General features: G+C 38.0%; 1 pseudogene; it reads right to left on the reverse strand.

Moving 5' to 3' along the window:
• Positions 1-1,735: 1,735 nt before the first annotated feature.
• Positions 1,736-6,440, reverse strand: LOC128585455 (BTB/POZ domain-containing protein 3-like; annotated as a pseudogene).
• Between the last annotated feature and the right edge of the window lie 954 nt (positions 6,441-7,394).

A 7,394-nucleotide genomic window follows, 5' to 3' on the forward strand; every position in this document is an offset into this window, starting at 1 on the left:
CTGTTTCTAATTAGACTAGCAAATAGTTTATCAATTTCATTTATCTTTTCAAAAAACCAATTTTTTTTTTTTTTTTTTTTTTTTGTAGACACAGAGTCTCACTTTTCCACCTTCAGTAGAGTGCCATGATGTCACAGGACTCACAGCAACCTCCAGCTCTTGGGCTTTTGCGATTCTCCTGCCTCAGCCTCACGAGCAGCTGGGACTACAGGCGCCCGCCACAATGCTCAGCTATTTTTTTGGTTGCAGTTCAGCCAGGGCTGGGTTTGAACCCACCACCATCGGTATATGGGGCCGGCACCCTACTCACTGAGCCACAGGCGCCACCCTAAACTCTTTTTTTTTTTCTTTTTTACAGTTTTTGGCCACGGCTGGGTTTGAACCTGCCACCTCTGGAATATGAGGCCAGTGCCCTACTCCTTTGAGCCACAGGCACTGCCCCCAAAACCAACTTTTTGTTTCATTAATCTTCTGAATGGTTCTTTGGTTCTTAATGTAATTCTGCTTTAATTTTGGTTATTTCACTTCTTCTGAAAGATTGGAATTGGCTTGTTCTTCCTTTTCCAGTTCCTTGGGATGATTCATTAGGTTGTTGATTTGTACTCTTTCTGTTTATGGATGTGGGCATCTAATGCAATAAATTCTATCTTAGGATTGCCTTTACAGTATTCCACAGGTTTTTATAGCTTTTGGCATTGTTGTCATTTTGTTGAGGAATTTACTAACTTGCTTATCTCCTTGATCTAGCTGTTGTTCATCATAAGATTGTTTAGTTTCCATGACTATGTGGGAATGAAGGTTTTTGTTGCATTATGGTCTGAAAAGATACATGGCATAATTTCTATTCTTTGAAATTTGTTGAGGTTTGATTTGTGTCCTAGAATATGACTGACTTTGGGGAATGATCCATGAGCTGACAAGACAAAAAAATAGCCAGGCTTCATGGTGGGTGCCTCTAGTCCCAGCTACTTGGGAGGCTGAGGCAAGAGAATCACTTAAGCCCAAGAGGTGGAAGTTGCTGTGAGCTGTGATGCCAAGGCACTCTACTGATGGTGACATAGTGGGAATCTATCTCAAAAAAAAAAAAAAAAAAAAAAGAAGAAGAAGGAAAGATTTTTTACTCTTAATTACTTTATGTATTCAGGTTCTTTTGTAATTTCATTAAAACTTAGAGATTATTTTTTATATTTCTTGGGAATATCATTGGTATCATTAAATCTCTAGATCACTTTCAGTAGTATGGGCATTTTAACAATATTAATTCTTCCAATTTATGAACATGGGATATCTTTCCATTTCTTTGTGTCTTCTTCAATTTCTATCATTAGTGTTTTATAGTTTTCTTTTTTTTATTTTTTACTATTTATTTCTATTTATCAAATAAAGTAATAAAGTCCAAAAGGAAATTCAGGGTGATCCAAAATTATCTTCAGAGAGATAAAACTGGGAGGTCAGTAAAACACATGGAAGCACATCTCCCCAGGTGTATGCATGCAACTCTAAAAAAATCACAAAATCTTAATAAGAACTTGGCTTTTTTAAGCATATAGTAAAAACCAGAATGCTGCATCTGTGCCTGTACATAATTAAAAGGTTAGAAGAAATTAGTAACTGCCTAAAGCTTCATTCATTACAAATTACCTGTTTTGATCACTAGCTGCAGATGAGTTAAGCATCAAGCAAGCAAAGACAAGATATGCACCTCAGAGATCACACTGCTCGGGAAAGTGGGTTTTCAAGCATAGAATATAAATTCAGGGATGTGCTGTCCCTCTACTCGAGTGTCATCGGTGCTAAGGAGCACTGAAACTGGACTGTCACTTTGTCACACTGAACTTCTGTCATGCCTTCTTGTCCAAAGTAGCTGAGTTCATTGCTATCCAGTATCACACTGGCTGTGTAGAAGGTGTCTGGCTTGATTTGCACTAGGTACTCAAGCCACATAAGGAAGATGTTACTGGAGCCATCAGAGAAGTACTTGCTGGAGTTCTACTCCAGGACAACACCCTGCCACTTGAGTTCAATCTTGGCACAGTACTCTGAAGAGCCACAGCTGGAACCATACAGCCCAAAGCTAGCAATAAACACACTCTATCAACTGCAAACTGGATGCTCTCATAGAGACCCCGACAGCAACACTGGTTGCTGCCACAGGCACATGACTAGAAATGGTGAAAGCCTGAGAAAGAAGGCCCTTTTAGACTTTACTCATGAGCTGCAGCTCAGGTGTTTTGGCTGCAGTGTAACATAATATGTCCTTAGCCTCATTCAGAGTTAACACTCCAGACTGTGCAGCACCATTTGCAAAATCATTGAGGGCCATTGTGGCCATGTGGATTAAGTAAAGTGTCTTTCCTAGGACCTTGCGTTTTTTTGATGCTGGATGCTAGATCTTGTCCCTGATGATGTACTTCAGCTCATTTTAGAGCCGCCTCAAAAACGACAATGTCTTCGGAATTCAAAGTTTCCCTACAGAGGATACTTTCTAATGTCTGGAAGTCAGTAGCACAGAATCCCTCAGACTTGAGAGTTAACTCAGCCTGGACATGCAAAGCTGGGTCAGATCTGGATCCTGGAACAGGCAGGTCTGAGAGAGAAGCACACAGGCATTCTTGGTGCTCAGGCTGGTCTCCAGGAAATTAACAAAGGCTCTGTCAAGGTGAGTAACAATGTACTTTTTGTCAGTTTAAGTATAATCAGCACTGTGTCTACAGCCAAGTGAATTTCACCACACTAGATATACTTCAGCACAGCCAGAAAAGTAGCAGGTCCTAGTATGCGGATTTCATCTTTGTCTTCAGCAAGTTCTCAGTAAAACATTGCATGGAACACAGAGCTCCCAACAGCTAAAACATACTTTCTCTAATGGTGGGATAAAAACTCTGCCTATTTAGGGCTGATATAAACAAGGTTGCTGTTAGTGAGATTCTGCTGGTGGTATTAGAGAGTGGTGCTGCTGGAGTTGACTGGCTTTTTACAGGGAAATTTTAAATTGCACATGATCTTCATGGACACCCTGTATATCAGCAGCCTCCTTCTTTTTTTTAGTCTTCTAGGTAATTATTTCATAACAAACTGGAAGCAACTTGTTACTGGTGCTGCTGCTATTTGCTTTCTTTGAGCTTTTCTTGGAACTATTCTTAGATTTGCCCTTTTAGGCTATTTTCTACATCTTAGAAGTCTATTTCTTTTTTGTTCTTTTTACTTTTTTCTTCTTTGCCTGTGTATTTTCGAATAGCCTTTCTTTGAGCCATTAATTCTTTCTTTTACTGATCAGTTCTGCTGTTGAGACATTGATGCATTTTTCAGTTTGGCAATTGAGTTTTAGCCCCATGATTTATTCTTTCAATGTCTTTGTGAAACTTTTCTGACAGAATTCTAAATTACTTCTCTGTCATTTATTGAAGTTCATTAAGCTTCCTGAAAACAGTTATAATGAATTCCCTGAGAGGACACATATCTCCATCACTGTAGTATTGGTGACAAATGCCTTATTTAGTATTTTTGGTGAAGTCATATCATCCTGGATATTCTTGATGCTTGTGGAACATTCCTTGGTATCTGGGCATTGAGGAGTTAGGTATTCATTCCAGTAATCACAGTTTGGACTCATTTGTATTCATTCTTTTGCAGAGGTCTAAGAATTCAAAGAGGACTTAGGGTTAAGTTATCTAAGCCTGTGGTCACCACAGCCATTTCAGCATGGAAGAATGGTCTAAGCCCAGATATGCTAGACTTTTGTAAACTATAATCTAGCCCTCATGGATTTGAAGATGTAAAACTGTTCTGTTTTACTAGATAAAATACTTTGCTATTTTTACTCTTTCCCCTAAGCAACAGGAGTCCTCCCTGGGCTTGACTGCCTGGTGTTTGGGGAATGGTGATGTTAGCTTTCCCTTGGCCACCACAGCTGACACTGCACTGTGTCTCTGTAAAAGCCCATGACCTCCCACAGCAGCACAAGGGTTCATTCAAGGCCAGGAGCCACTACTACTTGAGTGCAACTGATGTTTTCTCATGGACTAAGGACACAACTCAGCAAATGGGAAGCTGGTTGGGAGTTGGATCCTTCCTGACTCATTAGGAAAGTCTAGAAGCACCATTTAGGACCAATAGCCTGGAATCAGAGGCTATAGGAACCTGGTCAATGCTTTATTTTACTGTAGCTGGGCTGGCACTCAATTGTGAGACAAAGTCTCTTTTAGTCTTCGGCTTCCCCAAGGGAAACAAGTCTCTCTCTACTGAATTCCATGGAGTTGGAGAATCATTACGTATGCACTCCTGTAGTCGCTGAACCTGGTGTTTTGCTGGGTCACACCCTGAGCTCACCATCTGAGACCAGTGCTGTAATGGGACTGCCCAAGAACTGCAGTCACAGTGGCTTATCAGTAGACTTGATCTGGGACTACAGGTCATTTTCATTGGTTGGTGGAGAAACAGACTTTGACTTTGGTTCCTTTTACTGCGATGGATTCCAGGAAGGGCTTCTTTTTATGCTCTCTTCATGATCACGAGCAGAATTCTTCCTGGTGCTGTTTTCTTTTGTGACAGAGTGGCACTGAATTCCAATGCAAAGTCCTATACTCACTTCACTTTCCCTCCTCTTATCACAGATTCTCTCTCTTGGCTGTGCTGTGTGGCATTAGGAGAAGTGGGGGTATAGATAATGCAAAACTGTCCTTCCTACCCTCTTCAACGTTTCTCTCCTTGTTATGCTAGAGTCAGGTACTGCGATCCTTTAACTGAGTACACATATTTGGTTCTTATAAAGGTACTTTCTTGAATGGACAGTTGTTCAATTTGATGTTTCTATGGGGTAGATGATTGCTGGATTCTAATCGGCCATCTTCTCCACCTTCTACGCAACTTCTTGCAAGTGTTTTCTTTTATTGAGTAGCATTTGATTGTATGGATATAGCATAATGTATTCATCCATTAACCTGTTCATAGGCACTTGTTTATTTCCAGTTTGGAGTTATCAATAAAGCTATTATGAGACTTCAGATACAAGTCTTTGTGTGAACAACTATCTTCTTTTGTCTTGGGTAAAAACCTATCTTAATGAATTGCTGGTTCATTTGGTAATTGTAAATTTACATTTCTAAAAAACTTGTCAAACCATTTTTCAAAGCGACAGTATGATTTTACACTAACAAAAAATGTACAAAAATTCCAAATTGTGCCTTAAAAAGAAGTGTTGAAAACTTACATTTGTGTATTTCAGGACTCAACTGTTCAGTCTAATTATGTATCCTATGTCAACACTATCTTATTTAATGTAACATCATTACACATAATTGAAACCAGATACTGTAAGTCCTCCAAGTTTTTCCAAAATTGCTCTGGCTATTCTAGATAACTTGGATTTCCTTCTTTGAGAATCAGCTTGTCAGTTTATTTAAAACATACTTCTGGAATTTTGTTAGGGGGTTACATTGAATCTATAAATCACCAAACAGAGATTTGAGTAAATTAACAATATTGTTTTCCATTACATGATGAGTCATATTTCCATTTAAAATTTCTTCTCAGCAATATTTTGTACCTGTTAATGTAAAAGTCTTACATATGACCTTGTCATTTGAACTGTTCCTAATGCCTGTTTTATGCTATTGTAAATATTATTTTGCTTCATTTTATAGTTATTCATTTTCAATACAGAAATGCAGCTCATCCATTCCATCAAATTATTTTTGTATCTATATCTATTAATGATACAGTTATTCTCATTTTCATAATGTGGAACATCATATTGCCTTAACCCAGCAATATATTATCCTTTTTTTACATTGCTAAATTCTATTTCAAGTATTTTTACATCCATATTCACAAGGAATATTGACTTATAATTTCCTTTTAATATTTTCATCAAGTTTTGATATTTAGGTAGCAGCCTCATAAAAAGTTGAAAATTTTCTTCTCTTCTTATGCAAAGCTGGAGAGTTTTGTATTACTTCTAAACTAAATGTTTGATAGAATTCTTCAATGAAGTAACCCAAGAATGGTGTTTCCTTTTTTGGCAAGGTTTGTAATTACCATTTAAGACTTTAATAAATGTGAAGTATAGAGTTATTTTTATATTTTATATTTCTTCTTGAATAATTTTTGACAAGTTGTTTTAAAAGGCATTTGTCAATTTCATTTAAGCTATTACATTTTTACAGCATAAAGTTTTTTTATAACATACGTTTATTGTCTGTAATGTCAATAGGCTATGTAGTGATAATCCCCTCTTCATTTTTAGAATTTGTAATTTTTCTCTTTTTAACTTGATCAGTTTTCTTAGTTTCTTACCGCTGTAACAAATTATTATAAGCTAGGAAAACAACAGAAATGTATTGTCTTAGTTGCATAGGCTAGAAGTCTGAGGTCAAGACTCCCTCTTTTGAGAATTCTGCAGTTACCCTGATAGGCTTGCCCAAGTAGGTCGACTGGCACATACTCCTTGTGGACTGCAGAATCTTTTCTTTTGTCTTGACTTTGGACATAACAATGTGTCTTGGAGAAGCTCAGTTTGAGTTGAGATGACCTGAGGTCCAAAATCCCTCTGAAAGGAGTGTGTCAGAATCTTTGGTGATATTTGGGGAATTTTCATTTATAATTTTCTCCAGTATGGCTTCCATTCCTCTGGGGCATCATTCTTCCCCTTCTGGGATTCCTATAAATCATATATTTGAACACTTCACGAAGTCCCATAATTCTCTTAGTGAGCATTCTGCTTTCTCTCTTTTTCTCTGACTCTTTAAGTATCTGAGGTAACTCAAGAGCTTTGTCCTCTGCCTCTGGGATTCCTTCTTCTGTGTGGTCCAGTCTCTTATTGATACTTTCTACTACATCTCTAAGTTCCCTAATTGCTTCAATTCCTTTAGCTCTGCTATATCCTTTCTATAGTCTTCATATCATTCATCTCATATTTGATTCTGTTTTTGGATTTCCTTTTGGTTATTTTCCACTTTCTCAGCAATTTCTTTCATTGTTTTTATCATCCATATTTTAAATTCCCCTTCTGTCTTGTCTAACATTTCTTTATGGGTGAAATCCTCTGCAGCAGCTACCCCATGGTCTCTTGGGGGGTTGCTGTGGTCTGTCTTTTCATGTTGCAGGATTTTTCTGCTGATTCTTCCTCATGAGTGTTTTCTTTTGTTTGTTCCTTACCCAATTTTCCTTTCACTTCCTCTTGCTCTTTAAGTCACCGTGCGGCTGACCTAAGATGTTGATGTGTCTTTTTGGTACAGGACTAAAAGGATGAGAAGATTGAAGAGCAAGGAGGGAAAAAAAAAGATTAAAAAAGGAAAAAATAAATTGAAGGGGGTGAGTAAAAGGGAAGATTGGCAAAAAGAAGAGGCACAGAAAGAGGGAGACAGGAGCAAAGAGGTGCACCATAGGGATTCATC

This window comes from Nycticebus coucang, chromosome 5 (genome assembly GCF_027406575.1).
Source record: "Nycticebus coucang isolate mNycCou1 chromosome 5, mNycCou1.pri, whole genome shotgun sequence".
NCBI lineage: Eukaryota > Metazoa > Chordata > Mammalia > Primates > Lorisidae > Nycticebus > Nycticebus coucang.